Source organism: Dermochelys coriacea, chromosome 10, assembly GCF_009764565.3.
Source record: "Dermochelys coriacea isolate rDerCor1 chromosome 10, rDerCor1.pri.v4, whole genome shotgun sequence".
Taxonomy (NCBI): domain Eukaryota; kingdom Metazoa; phylum Chordata; order Testudines; family Dermochelyidae; genus Dermochelys; species Dermochelys coriacea.
The window spans coordinates 26357065-26374448 of NC_050077.1; the positions used below are offsets into that span (position 1 = coordinate 26357065).

Sequence of the window (17384 nt, forward strand, 5' to 3'; positions counted from 1 at the left end):
ACACTCAGATCCTATGGTGATCGTGGACACAGTATAAAACCTGATTAGAGAGCTAGTACGAAAGTTATACCACTGCACATACATCTACAGGTATATTTTCATAATGTATAACTACTTTCTAAAAAATTTTCACAGTAATCCCATAATGTCCTTGCATTTGCAGAAGGGGCCATATTCTGCTCTAGAATCTGTTTTTGTTTGTCTTTTAAAAATATCTCATTTTTCAGCTTGGCATCCAAGGGTTAAACTCCCCCACGGTCCAGGCTGGTTCCGTTTCCCCTATCTATGCTGAGTTAGTGGCTGTACCGCTGCTCTCTGGTTCCCCGCTTGCTGTTAGCACACTCTTCCAGTCTGTGAAATGGGGCTACTTCCTACCTCACTGGTACTGAAATCCTGGCCCCACATTAAAGTCAGCAGCAAAACACCCATCAACTTCAGTGGGACCAAGATTTCACCCCGGGTTTCGAGAGCTTTAATTCCTTCCTTTTGTAGAGCACTTTGAGACCTTTGGGGAAAAGCCAGTATGTAAATGCAACATGTGCATTCATTAGTAGCAGCAGAGGTAGGACGGGCAGGGCATGTGGGTAGTGCAGGGATACTGGGGAGAGGGAACCACCCACAACCATGCAGCAGCATGGAGTTCACACAATTATTTTAAAGATGAACTCCAAAGATTTTGCTTAAAATCTCCTTGTTGGTAAAATTCCAGCCGTTCCTCCAGAGCACTGACTCTTGACAGCCAATCACCTCCTTGGCCCTCAAAGTGCTGTCCCAAGTGTAAATGCTGTCTATGAGGCAGGCAGGATATTGCATCTGAAAGCTCATTGGTTTTGCTGGGGAGCTTTGGGTATGCAAGGCCTCCAGCATTGGGCCCAATGCAGTGAGCGCAGATTTGACTGTTTGACCTTCTGATCCCCTCCTTGACTTCATCACACCCTTCCCTGTGCTGCGCAGGTTTTGCTTTCACTGGCAGAAGTTGTTTTCTCACTGTCAAAAAATGAGCCAAAGTCTACAGTGTAAAATGATTTTTTTCACCTCTTTCACCTTTCCCTGGCAATTTGCAGGATTTGCAGGTTTCACATTACGTGTCAAGCTGCTTCCAAAGCCTCCAAACTCCCAGTCTCTTAAAATCAATGAGTTAGACAGTGAAAGCTCAGGAATTTCTTGCTTCATCACGTACTGTACAGCACATAATCTGTTTTCAAAGAAACAACACACACACACACACACACACACCCCTACCACCTAGAGCTTTAGCTTCAGCAGCGGATTGTGGGCCTGAAATTTCAGAAGCCTCCAGAACCCATTCCCCTACATTAGGGCCTTGCCAGCACAGGCAGTACCCGAGGTGCAGATCTCACCCATCCTTTGTAGACAGTGTGATTGTTTGGGGGGATCGGAGGAGGCAATTATCTACTAAGAACCATCGCCATGTAACGTTATCCATGGCTGGAGTGAGGGCTGGCAGAGAACAAAAGAGTGATAGACGTGATGCCAGCAGCGAAGTATTGAGACTGCTTTAAGTGGTACTCATCACCCCCTGTGTTAGACACAAAACACAGGGGAGGGCTGGGTACGGGCCAGAGGAACCAGCTAGTAGAAACCCCGGCAGCATGGCTATAATATACTGTGTGGGAGACGAAGGGAGAGGAGAGTGAAGGACTCAAGGGCTGGCTCAGAGGCACTGGCCCACCATGCAGAAGAGCTCTTCCCAGATCTGTGGGTGGAGCCATGGCTGGTTCAGCTGGGGGTAGGCCTGCTGCCTACAACCCTTTTAGAAATGATTTGGGGGAAAACTCAGGAAAAGTGATCAGAGAGTTTCTCCATCCTCCTCTCCCCCATGTAAAGAGACAGACTAATTAGCATGCAATTGCCTAAAAAAGCAAGTGGGCAGGAGAATGGTGATTCATCATCCCAGCCAAGAGAAACAGAACTACCTATATGTACATTTCAAGGCAATCTGTTTTTCTCTATTACTGCAGTAACGAATCACCATTTGTTTACATATGGGAAGTAGCACCTTACAGTAAATGGATGAAATGGAGACTAATTGGAAAGAGTCATTTTGCAAAGGGCACTGTTAAAGTTGGTGAAACGTTCTAGTTCTTGACCATCTGGCAATGGAGAGGGATGAATTAATGTATGAATCTTGGGAGACCGCATTCATAGCAGGAACTGCTTTAAACTTCAAATTTTTAATGGAGTGAGATTTCAGATCAATGCTGGCTTAATAACTCTGAATGGATTTGGTCCAGGAGCTAATGCTGTTTATACTGGCATTCTCTAAAGGGCCAAGAGTATATATAAGGAAACTGCGTGCTTTTTTCTTAAATTGGGGAAGATGTATTAATTATTTTGAGCCAAGAAAAAATCTGGATCCCATTAGGGTCAAAAGAATAGGCAGAATATAATAGGGAAGTCATTAGTTTGAGCTTTGCATTTGCTATCCAACAGGGCCTCTCTTTCAAACCTATCAGGAATTTCCCTCTAACGATTCAGCTATTCAAAAAGTGTCAAGAAGTCACAGAGACAGACACAGAAAGAAAAATGAGGAAAAGAAAAAGGATATATGTTAGGAAAGTTGTAATGAGAAGCAAGACTGAAGGGGTAATTTAAGGAAGCAGTGATGCCTAGCAGATAGGGCACTAGATTGGGACTCAGTTAAATTTCTAGCTCTGCCATTGGCCTGCTGGGTGGCTTTGGGCAAATCACGTCATTCCCTGTACCTTGGTTTCCCTATCTTAAATGGGAATAATGATACCACCAACCTCCTTTGTAAAATGCTCTGAGATCTACTAATGAAAAACATGATATAAGAGATAGATATTACTATTAAATAGTCTTATATTAAAGAAGTCTTTCCACTGACTTCAGTACACGTTCATGGATTTCAAAGTGCTCTACAAAGGAAAGCAAGCATCACCATCTCCTACTTAGAAATGTGGTAACTGAGGCACAGAGGGATTAAGGGACTTGTCCAAGGTCACAATTTGAGTCAATGGCAGAGCCAGGAATACAACCTCGGTCTCCCAATCCACTGTTGTACTCACTGGACCACACAGATTTTAACACTGAATTTAAAGCAATAATTAAGGTCACAATTGTGCAACCTTTACATTAAACAGTACTTACTCATACATGTAGTCCCACTGAATTCTACGTGGACTAGTAGGGTGAATAAATACTATTACAAGTAAGTAAGGGCTGCAAAACCGGGACCAAGAAAACTGCTTTGGACTAACAGTGTCCCCTGAAGCGTGTTAGCAGGAGGGAATGAAGGCCAGTGCTGACTATTAAGATTTGAATGTAAATGCTGACATATAGAGGTCCTTGGAAATTTTTTCTTCAGGGAAAAACCTATATAATTAAAGTTGCAGTTTCCTTTGTGGGAGCATCATTTCCTTCCATGAACGAAAAGTTAAATTTCTTGGATATTCTGTAAAGGAAGCCTTCTAATGTAATGAGGCTTGACAGACTGAATAAATAACTCAACAGCTTTTAAGAATAATCTTTTTGATTGAAGTGATTCCCTGAGATGGTAACCTTCCTGAAGACAACTAAGAAGTCTACCCATGAGCTGAGAATTCTGGTTTAGAAGGCCATGAAGGAATTGCAGTCATGCCCTTGTCCAGCTTCTCTGAAAGAATTTTGGCAACTACAGTCTGAATCAGAGACTCGGGAGAAAATGTAAATCTGTTGGTTGGATTTCATTTGATAAGTAATTCAACGGGTGTCCCAGGACTGAGCTGGAGGGGTCCTGGAACCTAGCAACTACTTTTAGATGAGAAACAAGAAACTGTATCAAAATAGTTGTGGGACACCTTTGAGGTAGATTGAAGTAGTACAGGTCTTTCAGAAAGTCTTCTTCTGAAATACTGTTTGCCTTTGAGAAAATGTCTGCATAATTCCTCCTCCCCCCCTGCAATTTAAATTAACTAAATTTTCAAAAACTAACCAGATTATCAGGTTAGAAATCCAACGAATCTGGTACTAAATTAGCTCCTTGTAACATGTCTGAGTCACATCACCTCCACCCCACCCCCCAAGTCACATGAATGCAGTTGCTCATGGTGGTTATCGTACCAGCATGTACTATCGGGAATAGGGACCTATTGTGCAAGGCACTGTACCTTTGGAGAATACTTCCCAGACTCCCCTGCTGACCCCCAGGTCTAATTTATTTGGGCCAAATTACCAATCACTTCTCACAACAATAACATAGATGAGATTACTCTATATGAATAACTACTCACCACTGTGGCTAAGGGATTGGCAATGTGACCTATCTCTTCACATACAGATTCCAAAATGAATGTGGAACACAAAAACCTTTGATTGTGAAAAGACACATCCTGGCACCCTTTCTTTAACCAGAATCTCAAATACCCACCTTCATGACTAGAGGAGAAGGACGGGGATAAGGAATAAGGATTCCTCAATACCATGACTCCATAAAAAGGAGGGTAGTCAGGACCCCTATTAACCTGTTCTTTTCCACAGGTTGAGAACTCTGGGGCTGAGGAATGACCCGAGCAGATAGGGAAGCACTTTCAGTTCTAGAGTAGGCACAAGGTGCAAATATCTATAAGATAATTTTAGTGGAAACCTAACCAGATCCTCTTAAGTAAATGACTGACCTTACCTACATGACAGCATTCCAAGGGAAAAATGTTTTTGTGTTACATTTAAATAGAATTTTCTGACAATCTTCCATGGCAGGCACTCTCAGCACTAGGCACTCATATAAATCATGTATTTCAAAGTGTAAAACCCCCAGATTTTATGTGGCAAATCCATGTGACACAGCTATTCCCTGTGACTTGGCAGCTACCCATCAAAATGGCTCAGCAAGGATAATATTTATATAAAAGCACATCTTTGTCCCCAAAGAGACAAATGGTTCTCTGATCACTGGGAAGCTTCTTGGGGCTAGAAAGAAAAATGTCAAATTCCAGTGATGTAAAAGTACATTTCCAAGGGAATCTTAAATAGTTCCTTCACCTAGTTCCTGCCAAATGCATTGGGATCCAATCCAATCCAGCAAAACACACAAGCATGTGGATTAACTTTAAGACTGTGACTCATCCCATTGACATGAGGGGCATGCAAACAAGAGAATGGAAATCAGGTGCTCCTTTTTACCCTTTTCTTATATTTCAAGAGCAAGGGCCATGTAATGAAACTGAAAGTCAACACATTTCAAAACAGATAAAAATAAATACTTATTTACTCAATGCATAATTAAGCCTGTGGAACTCACTGCAACAAGATATCACAGCGGCCAAGATTTTATGGGATTTCAAAGAGGATTAGAGATGTATCTGGTTGAGGACAATCACCACAGTTTCATCAACAGATTAAAAAAGTACAACACCAATTATCCCCCATGCATCAGGGCACAGGCCTATCTCTAACTGAAGGCTGTTAGGAAGAACAATTCCCCCTTGAGCAGCCTATTCCACAATTGTCATCTGTGGACTTCCCATGGTTCTGGCTATGATCAGAGACAGTCTGCATAATTAGAAAGACCATTAGTATGATCCACAGTCATCATTTTTATATTGGTTATAAGAATAAAGTTCCAGGATTTGATAGTGCCACATAATATTCCACATCAAATTTGGGCCTGAACAGATAGTAATGGGAGCACTGTTTCTCTAACTTGGCTTTGAGTCACTACTGTGACTCTCATTAAGGAGCTTCATTGTAGTTAGGAATGAATCATTTCCTGTTATTGTGCCACAAAAGTAACCATGTACCATGGTATACCAGATGTTAATAGCATTGTTGTATCAGAATATATGGGTGCATAAATGCACATCCCTGACTCAACCACCAGATGGCATTCCATATGGTGATGGCATACAGACAAAACTAATGAACGCTCAGCAGATGTTTTTCAAGAGCTAAATAATGCAAACAGAGGCTGGTGTGATCAATATACAGCCCTTATATTTCAGGCACTGTTCTCAGCCAAGAAATACAGTGAGTGGGCAAAAAAATTAGAATTGTCTTTAAAAAAGACTCTCTAGAATTTTAAACAAGCAATTACAGACAGTACTGAACAGAAGGTTACATGTTGGCCAACCTTCAGTACTTGGGTGGTGTGCGTGTGGATATTTGTTGATTTTTTTGTTCTGTTTTTTTCTGGAGGAGCTTTGTGCAAATACAGTGAGCCTTCTCTGGTCCTGTCCTATTAACAAAAACACCTCTGCATTTGTCTGAAGCTGCTCCCCTTATCCTAGTTCAGGGGGCATGCCAAAGGTACTGTGGGAGCATGGCCAGAGTGCACAGTGATCCCCAGCTGCTGAAGCAGTCCCACTCAGCCCTTTTATCATGTCCTGCATAGCTTAGCTGGACTCAAGGATCAGGGTCTGATTTTACATAATCCAAAATTTATCTCCTTCCTGCAGTTTGGTTTTATTGAAATGGAAGTAATAAAACATACATCTCAGCCACAGCTTTCTCCCCAATACTGAATGTTCCTAGGATTTTCCCTGCAGGATCTCTTCTATTCCTGGCCCCTATTTCCCTCTGTCCCAGAGACATCCTACACTGCTTCTAGTAATCTGGCTGCAGTTGACCAGATCTGCCCACCAGCAGTAATTACTCTATGCCTTCATGCCCAGCTTCTCTCTCAAGATGATAAAGATGTGTCCCTGAAAGCCTTGCTAGTCTGATGGAAGAATCAGAGGGTGAGACTCAAAGATGACAAACATAAATCCTGCATAGAACAGGTGAGGTGACAAGCTCTGGACCCAATTTTAATGGCAAGTCAGGCTGCTAAAATAAACAGAGAAAGAGAAAGGAGGACTAGAAGTTATTGAGCAAAGAAAGACAGGCTGAGGTGGAAAGTCTTGAACTAAGGAGAGATGTGGGTTTCATTCTTGACAAAATTAAAATGTGGAAAACTGTAGCAGAAGATTGAATATTAAGTCCATAGAAGAAGGAACAGAGGGCAAACCTCATTTTTTGTGTATGTGCATCAGTTATTTAATTGTTTTCAAATGAGAAGCAGGATCACTAGTTTTGAAATGGGCCCTATGAATTCATGGTGCCTCTTGAAGCTAGAGGGAAAGATAATGAGCCTCCACATTACATTATTGCTAAACTGTTTTGGTTTCAAGATAAAACAGACTCCGTAAATTAGTGTAAGCAAATTTCCTTTCATCCAGATATACCGTAAGTGCTGAAAATTTGAAATGCTGGGAGAATGGAATAAACATAAAGACGAACACGTCAAATGGGATATTTATCTGTTTGGTAACCAGCCATGCTGACCTTTTTATTTGAAGGAGAGCATCCCTTTTTCAATCCCCTTCAGGAACTGAGAGACTGTATGCAGGATTGTCCTTCCCTAGTGCATGACACTGCTCTCCTCAGAACTCACTGGAGTAAATTGTGACTGCTTTTCTTTGGATCCTGGAGATAAGTTTATCAATAGCTTTTAGGTCCACGTGGCTGGCATTTATAGCCTGGATGGCAGACCTGAAGATAGTGCAGAATCCATCTGCCCACTCTATCACAGCATCTCTCACATCTGTGATTTGGGACCTGCACGGGTTTGTAGTTTGTTTATGGGTGCAATTCACTGGGCTGTTTCTGACCTCTGATTCCCTGCATAGCTTGGTTCCTGTCTAATCCTCTTCCAAGATAACACTGACAGCAGCCGAGATTAGCCAACAGCTCATCTGGTTAAATACAAGATCCCTGGAGGATGGAATTCACTTTCCCCTTAGTCTGAGTCCAAGTTTGCTGACCCTGTTGGCATTCTGAAAGGTGTATTGATACAGGTTTCCAGGAGCAGATGGTAAATTACTTTTTCTATTGCACTGGATGCGTGGAGAGGATTCTGTTATAGCTATTGGTTCAGTCTAGGGTTTGGGGAACGTAACTGGTTGTACATGCACCCAAATAGTGAAATCTGCACATTTCTGTTAATATGAACAAATATTGATGACAAAACTGTTGATATACCTAGTATCACTTGGGAAAACCTTTACTTATATGAGCATACCAATTGACTCCAGCAGCTAGGGTTTGCAGGATTAGACCCTTATTTCTATGGGCTTAGAAAGTCAGACAGCTTTTTCCTGTCCCTGTGGCTCCAGAATATATCTGGCTGAGTTCATCTCCAGCCAGCACCAAGTTCTTTCAGTTGTTTTTCTTTTAGCAAATGTTAGAAATTCTTGGTGCATTTTTACAATTCCAAGTTAAAGGGCTCTTCATTGCTCATTCCAAGTTTTAAAAATAAACAATTTTCTTATTTATTGTGTTTTCACGTATAATCCCCCACAGAAAGCATTAATCACCTTTTGATATTAACTTTTAAGTTTTATTTCCCTGTGGTTGCTTGCCATAGCAAGGAGGTGGAAGTGTTGGCAGTTAATATACTTTTTGTTCGAAGGCAATAATATCACATGCATGTTCCTTTCAGTTATTTTGTTTTGTATGGTGTTCTTTCCTCTGTAAAATTGTGTTCCTGTCTCATGCCATGAATCACAAATGATATCACCCACGTGGAGGTTTGTACTGCTTTCTGTTGCAAGAGGATTTTTATGCATACTGGGCTCATATTTTTATTGTGCCTGGCTGTGGTTGTCCATATCACAGGTTACCTGATTGATCTTTATTTTGCTCCAGTTGCCAGTGGTTTTGCTGTGCCTGACCTAATCTCAAGCTGTGCAGATGTTCTGGTAAATATTACAAAGGGCAGAGCGGCCCCTCTGGCATTACTGTGACAACAAAAATAATTCTTTCATTGACCCACTAAGAGCCAAATTTTACACACACGTGGAGTAACACATAGGAGCACAGGAATTGCCAAACTGGATCAGAACTGAGGTCCATCTAGTTCAGTATCTTTTCTCCTGTAGTGGCCAGAATCAGATACTTCTGAGGAAGGTGTAAGAATTCTGCAGTAGGTAGATGTAGAGTAATCTGTGCTCTACATTAGGTCTCATCCTGATCTCTACTAGTTAGAAATGTACTTAGGTCAAGGATAAGTAAAGAACACGTCAGAGATCTTTTGACTAATTTGAATGAATTCAAGTAAGTGGGGCCTAGTGCTGAAGGAATTAGCTGAAGAAATCTTGGAGCCACTGGCAATATTATTTGTCAACTCATGGATAACAGGAGAGGTCCTGGAAGACTGCAGAAGGGCTAACATAATACCCATCTTTAAAAGAGGAAAAAGGAGGAGCTGGGAAACTATAGACCAGTCAGCCTGACCTCGATACCTGAGAAGCTACTAGAGAACGTATAAAACATTCAATCAGTGAACACCTGGAGGATGAAGAGGTAATCACTAGCAGCCAGCAAGAATTACTAAGAACAAGTCATGCCAAACCATCTTGATTTCCTTCTTTGACAGGGTAACTGGTATGGTGGATAGGGGGAATGTGGTGGACATAATAGACCTGGACTTTAGCAAGGCTTTTGACACAGTCCCACATGACATGCTCATAAGTAAGCTGGAGAAATATGGGCTTGGCTAAACTACCATTAAGTGGATGTATAATTGGTTAAACAACTGCAAACAATTAATAACTATTAATGGAAGGATGTCAGATTGGAAGGAGGTCTCAGGAACTCTGTTCTGGGTTTGGTGTTAACTAACATCTTTATTAATTACCTGGATGTTGGAATACTGACCATACTGATCTAATTTGAAGATGACACAAAGCTAGGGCAGTTGCAAACACTTTGGAGGATAGAACTAAAATTCAAAGGGATCTTGATAAATTGGAGAACTGGGCTATAGACACCAAAATGAAATGCAAGAAAGACAAGTGTAAAGTGCTACACTTAGGGAAGAAAAACCATATGCACAAATACAGAATAGGGGTACCTGGCTTGGTAGCAGCACTGCTGAGAAAGATTTGGGAGTTGTGATGGATCATAACCTCAAAATGAGTCACCAATGAGATGCTGTTACAAAAAAAGCAAATACAGTTTTAGGTTTCATTAACAGAGGCACGGCATGCAAGTCAAGGAAGGTGATAGTACTGCTCTACTCAGCACTGGTTAGGCCTCAGCTGGAGCACTGTGTCCAGTTCTGATCAACAATGTATAGAAAGGATGTGGAGAAACAAGAGAAGATTCAGAGGCGAGTGACAAAGATGATCAAAGGGATGGAATGTCAGCCATAAGCAAAGGCTGAAGGAACTGGGTATGTTTAGTTTGTAAAAGAGGTGATTAAGGAGGGACATGATAGTGGTCTTCAAATATTTGAAAGGCTCCATAAAAAAGATTGAGAAAAGTTCTTCTCTCTTCCCACAAGGGCAAGAAAAGAGGCAACGGGTTCAAACTACAGCATAGTGGATTTAGATTAAATCTCAGGAAACACTTCTTAACTGTAAGAAGAGTAGGACAAAGGAACAGACCACCTAGGGAGGTCACAGAAGCTCATTCACTGGAGGTTTTCAAGAGGAGGTTGGATAGCCATCTGTCTTGGATGGTTTAGACCAAACAAATCCTGCATTTTGGCAGGGGGCTAGACTAGATAACCCTTGTGGTTCCTTTTGGATTTCTAGATTTCTGGATAACTCTGGATTTCTTATTATCCACTCTCCTGCCTTTTCATTGATTCCAATGGCACAATTTAAGATGGAAGATACTACTCTTAAGGATTCCAAACAGGAGTCCTGTTGCCTTTCTGCCCAGGGGAGTAAGAAATCTCCTTATTTTTCTTTATGGGCCACCCCCATCTGCAGAGCCTAAGCACAGGGGTGATCCACTGCTGTCAGGCTGCTATTCTCCCTCTTGTTCTGGAGACAGGGGAATGCCCAGGGCCTTGGATGCACCCCCAATGTGGCATGCAGAAGGCTAAGTTGACATAGATTTACTTCCCCATAGAAGCAAAGGGGGAAGTAGGAAGCAGTGACACTCTCAGTGTCACATTGTGTTTCCTGCCTTGTACCTGGACCTGAACAAACGCATGCTGTCCCTCACTTGGGCTGGAGTGCAAGGTTATAGTTCAGCTCAAGATGAATAAGTGTATCAGAATCAAGTTCTTAGTTAAAGATATATCTTTATTATGGCAATATTTAGCAACTGTGAATGTATGTATCTCAACTCCAAAGGCCAAATTCTCTGACGATTTAACTGTTGACTCTAGAGTACTTACACCAACAGAGGATCTGGCCCCAGAGGGTTAAGTCACCCTTTCAAAAAAAAAAGATGCTTTATTTTTGCAAAAGGACTTTGAACTAGTTATGCTACAAGAAGGTCACTGAACTAGCAACTGACAGTGAGAATGAAACATTTAGGAGCAAATGGGCTGGGAAATTATTCCTCTCCCCACACCAATCTAAGCAAAAAGGCATATCAATTATGCATAACCACTGTAAGATCATAAAAGTTGCAGAGCAAGCATTTAATTAAAGATATATAAGGGATGGAGGATTTTACCTGACAGCCAAATTCTGTCACCCTTAGTCACATTGAGTAGTCTATTACACTGCAAGCAGGCTCCACTGATTTCTATGGGGCTTAGAGAAAGGTACTATCCAGTGTGTCTAAGTGTGGCAGAACCCAGCCTGTGGTAAATATTTGTTGCATTTTAAATAATTACCCAATATCATATTGGTTGCCAATATTATCTTAGAACTGAAGGAGGACAAGCCTGCTTATGTTGTTACCCAGCTTCTCCACATATGCTAATTTAAGCTTTAGCCAAACCCAGCTCCTTGAGTATTTAAGGTAATTGATTGTCCCACCCATAAAGACTAAGTGCAATTTTTTTTGGTGAATATTTGCCTTCAATATTATGTACAGAGTAGTGGGCAATACACACAATCCTGTTTCCCATTAAACAAGGTATAAATTTTAACTCTCAAAGTGCCAAAAAGGCATTTGACTGGGTCAAGTGGAGCTGTTTTTCTGGGGCTGTGTCTGGTATGTATTTTCTGGTTGTTTTCTCACATGAGTTGCATCAATGTACAGTACAGTCCCCTTATCTCAGCCTTATTAACTAACTGAGATGCCACAAACTTATTCACATTTTAAAGGGAGGTAATGGGAAGCAACCTCCTCTACTGCTTTCCACTTTAGTATTAGAATCACTTAGCCTAATGTTTTGATTTGTGTCAATGTAATGATCTCAGTGAAACAACCAAAGTAATTTTTGGCCCGAATTCTCTACTGCTCTATTTTCACCCCAAGCTCAAAAAACAATGGGAGATGTGAAGGTGGCTATAATCCTCCTCTGAATTCCCCATGTTGTCAGAGCAAGTGAAGGTGAATTCTGTCCTCCTACAGCTTAGAGCAGACTTGGGCTGCTGTAAACTATGCTCTGGTCATAACAATGGCCATCCACCCTCTCCCCCCATGCCTTCCTGGTAATAGCCAGCAGTAGCTGGGCTCTGTTGACTGAGAAAAAAACAGACTGCTCATAAACAGAAAAACAGGTGAAATTCATGGAATAAGTCCTTTGTTGTGATTTTGAGCAATAATTTCAGCAATAATTTTTTTTTAAAATGTAGATAACATAAAAAAGAACTAGAGTAACATAAAGGGCTAGGCTGTGCCCAGCCAAGGAGGGGGAATAGGGTCCCTCTCACCTCTTTGCCATACTGACTAAGACCTACCCAGACCCTGCTCTCCAGTTACTCCTCCATGTGGGCAAGTGGCCTTGGTTCCATCCTCTTGACCCTTTGGCCAGAGAATCTAGCCATGTGGCCTAGCAATACTCCTTCAAAGGCTGCAGTAATTTATTCCCTCCAAGCCTTTCCAGAGCAAGAGGTGAGCAGGGATAGAAATGTGCCTCAGAGATGTGTTTCTGATGGAACAGTTCCTCCCTGGTCTACTTCAGAGGCAATGCACTTTACAGACTGTGCCTAAAGTCTAAGAGTCAGGGTCCAGATCCTCAAAGGTATGTAGGTGCCTAACTCCCATTGATTTCTATGTGATTTAGGCCTCTAAATACCTTTGAGGATATGGACCTAGATTTAAAAAGAGATTTAGGCACCTAACTGTGCAGATAGGTCCTAAATGATTTAAATGGGAGTTTGGCACCTAACCTGCTTGAGGCACTTTTGCAACTCCAACTAGACACCTATCTGCATTATTAGGTGCCTAAATACCTTTGTAAATCTGGCCCATAATTTATTCTGAGTCCTCTTGCAGAACACGTGGCTCTGTTTTACAGGAACTGTGCCATTCTGGATTTCCATTCATTAAGAATTATATTATAATTGTAAACCTTAGAATTCATACACATTGGGCTGATTCATCTGTGTTTTACTCCAGTTTCATGTGGGTGTAACTCAGTGGAATTACATCAGGGTAAAACTGGAATAACCCAGTGGCCCTTTTTCTGCCTGCAGGGCTAGTTGCCAGTAGCTCTGTACATGAGAAACATTATACATGATAATTGTAAGAATGTAGATGATAAAGTGGACACTCAGTATAGATAGCTTTAATATTCCTGAAATACAAGAAAGCATTTTTCTTCTGCCAATAGGGCTTTTTGGATGATCCTAGGTTGAAAATATCAGCAATGCATTCCATGTTGATGTGCATCTTAGGGCTCAAAGATGTCAGTTTTACTAATAGAGCCATACCACGGAAAAGTAGAACTGAAGCAAAAAAAAGCTCTGTAGGTTGGTATTTTATCCTTTTGTTAAAGTTGTAAGTGCTTAGTGGAAAATATATAAGCTTGCTCCTAGATGGTGAGCAACTGAAGAAGCTAACGTTTATCTAGCCCATTTTGTATGGAAAGATAAAGGCATAGGGAAAATCTTCTTTATAGCACAATTACCTGAAAAACTGAAAACAAAAAATCAAAGCAATTTGTAAATTGAAGTCCATCTTGAAGGTTAAGACCCATGTACTGACACTGTTGATTATGGCCCCAGTTCAACAAAGCATTTAAGCACATGTTTAACTTTAAACATGTGCTTAAAATCATCCCTGCTCAGAAAATCTCTTAAATATGTGCTTAATGTCAAGCATGGACTTAGATCTCTCTGAAGTCATGATTTAGAACTTTGCTGAATAGGGATGTACTTAAATATATGCTTAAGCACTTTGTTAAGTTGAGTCCCAAAGCAGCTAATTTCTGAGCTCTCACACCTTCTGCAGTCTTTGTGATTTTATTCATTCAGGGGAGGGGAGACATAGAATAGTGACTTCAGAGGGAAATATTGTATTAATCTTTCATTGATTTTCAAACTGCAGTTTCAGCAGTAAGAAATATTATATGGACCTGAACCAAATCCCACTGATTTTGCAGCCCTTTCTGGGGTGGACGGCAGCATCCAGATACACAATTGTCATACAGATCTTAATGACCAGAAAGCCAAAATGGCACAGCAATGGTGAAAGGTGATATCTTGACCAAGCACCCTGGATTTATTGAGAGAGCACACCTACTTCTATACAGAGATCTAGTGAAACTTTAATCCCTAGGCAGAGGAGTTAGGAACTTGTTTTGAAGGTCTTGTGTAAAAGAATCCTAGAGTCAGCATAGAAATCAATTAGTCAACCACAAAAAATGCTGTCTCTGCTGGGAATCATGTCTCTGTATTTTAAACTTAAACCCAGATGTCTTTCTATTACAATAATAAGTTCTAAATTCATCTTTGATTTGTGGTTCTTTTTGTATCACTCAGTGACACCAGAATGGTAAGAGTCATTATTTAACATTGTAACTAAACAATATGGGGCCCAGTTGTCCTCTCATACAAAGTTGACACTGTTGTAACTCCATTGATTCCAATGCAGTTATTCTTGGTTTAAGCTAATGTAAGTGAAATCAGAATCAGTCTGATGAACTTGAGGGAGAAGTTAAGAAATTAGCTAAATAATATAAAATAATATGTAAAAAGTTAAAGCATTGAAAATAGAAGATCTTAGGAAAAGGAATAAAAGATCCCAATCTATGGGAAGGGAAAAGCTGCATAAAGGAGACTACAAATAAAGATATAGTTGAATTCATTAAGCTTTTTGAGATCCAAAGCCAAAAATCAAAGACACCATCAGAAAATACAATATAAAAATGATCTAAGACATTCTCAAGCTGGTTAATCAATAGCTTGAAGAAAATAAGGCGACAACTGGCATTGGATTAGCAACAGACTTTCCTCTTAAGCACACTGATAGAAATTCAATAATAGATACATCATCTTTCAAGATATGAAGACAAAGCAATGGCTGGAAAGATGAAAGTGACCTCTCAAAAAGAACTGGTTGAGTAAATACTGAAAATAGAGGAAGAAAACAAATAAATTCAGGATGAGCTTGAACACATCAAGAAAACTCTACAGCATTTCTGGAGTCGAACTCTGCTGCTGTATAGCAGACTCTCAGTAGAGGATATTTGGATCAGGACACTTTTCACATGACACTAACCGCAGTGTCAAAGATGCCTACCATTTCTGGTAAGAGACGCTGATGCAAAATAAGTAAAACAACAAAGATAATGGGTAAGATCAATAGAAATGAATGAACAGTGATAGAAATGTTCCTGATGGAAGTCCAATAACAACAGATAGACACTGAAGACTTGAAAAACTCTAGAGCATAATATTCTTACATCATAACTCTAGAGCATATGCCAATTGGAAAACTTTATTAGGAGAAAACTGTCAGCTAAAATAATCATTATTGGAAGACCAAGGCAGATGCAGGTGGTCCTTGAGTGGCCCTAGGAGCACTACATTCAAAGAAACACGAGAGTAGTAGAATTTACTGTAGCTCTCAAAAAGCTTTGAAAAAATTTGAAAAAGATTAAAAATATCCTCCATGATATCAGTTTAACTTTCTACCTATGCTATCTAAAGCACAGTTATACTTGGAAAAGTGATTCTGTAAAAATCAACATGGAATTCCATTTTAATTCCCTCTCCAGGACTTCCAGATCATGTGTCTAATCCCAGAAAGCCTTCCTCATGCAATTAGCCCTAACTCATGCCAATGGAATTACTCATATGGGTAAATATTGTTTGTGCAAAGGCTCCCACTAAAGTCAATGGAAAGACTCCAATGAAAGACTCTACATTTGTTCATTGAAAGTAATTTTTTTTTAGTGTCTGCACCACAAACTCAATTGGAATTATAAAAATGAAACTAGTAATTAACACCCAACTACACCAAGTTGTTCCTGCTGCTACTTCTCTGATCATGGCTGTTCCCTCCCCCTGCCTCAGCTCATCACACTAAATGTGTGTGCACAGTTACATGTGCACAGCTCCCAGGAAAGTCAATGGGAATTGCATGTGTGAAGGCCACCATGTTGGCCAACACACTGAGCACTGAACCAGGGACCTCAAGACCTAAAAGCACGAGATGCTACAGATTGAACGAAAGAGACAAGGCTCCCTAGCTGCTCAGCATATCCTGTGCTGATCAGGTATAAAAGGGACTCTGAGCACAGACTCACTAGTGGATTACACAGGCACATAATCAATACCAAAATTTGGCACAGCACAATCCCTTGTGCTCGTAGTCACCACAATCAGTTTGTTTTCACCAATATAAATTATATCATTATAGCAGGGAACAATCATCTCTGAACCAGCTAAAAGTGACATTTTCTCTTTTGTTTGTGAAACTACCATTGCCAAACCCCCAAATGTTCTAGTTTTGTTTTTTAGAAAAACATTCAGCTCTTCTTCAGTGCTGAGGACAGGGGAGAGGGACCAAATTGCTGGTAAATTCTAAACACCTAATAAAGATACAGCTAACAATGTATTTCAGAAATAGCAAATACTCAAGCCTGAGGCAGGCAAGAATAAGCCATTGGGGAAAAGACATTTAGGTTGGATAGAAATAAAAGGATTGTAATGTTTGGTGACCAGAAAAAAGCTGCATTTTTTTTTTTAAAAAAAGGAGTGGCTGTACTTTGTAGGCCTTTCCAGCAGATATAGGAATATTCTTCTGGACTCCCAGACCATATACCCCACTTATGCTATTTTCTAACCTTATTCTACTTTGCACCTTGGGAATGCCACACAGTGTTTACCAGTGTGCATTTATCTCTCAACTGCAATACCTCAATGAACACCAGCAAATCGATGTAACATTTAAATGCATTGTCTCATGTGCATTGCAACTAGTTAACAGGAGATGTTTTGGAAGAGGTAATAGTGTATATAGAAATAAATACAAATATCTAAATATGCTGCACATAGAGGAGCTGAAGGAATACACAGGTTAGACACATGAAGCATGGGATACATATGGGATCATTTCCCCCCCACCCCCCCAAAATCAACAAACTCACTTGGACTATTCAAACCATAAGACGAAACATTTAAAGAATAGAACAAAGCGTCTTTTTAAAATTCAGGTGCTGTTTGCATTTGTTTCTGAACTAGAATTTCTATGACAGAGAGTTCAATCCCAGTTACGCAATGGCATTAGGGCCTTCCCAAAATCTC

The 17384-nt window shown here is 40.5% G+C and overlaps 1 long non-coding RNA gene across 1 annotated transcript in view; it reads right to left on the minus strand.

Annotated features, from left to right (window-relative positions):
- Positions 1-17384, minus strand: part of LOC122456139 — a 114612-nt gene that overhangs the window by 73581 nt on the left and 23647 nt on the right. The window contains exon 2 of the long non-coding RNA XR_006274824.1: positions 7269-7276. This is a non-coding gene — a long non-coding RNA (uncharacterized LOC122456139). The remainder of the gene's footprint in view (positions 1-7268; positions 7277-17384) is intronic.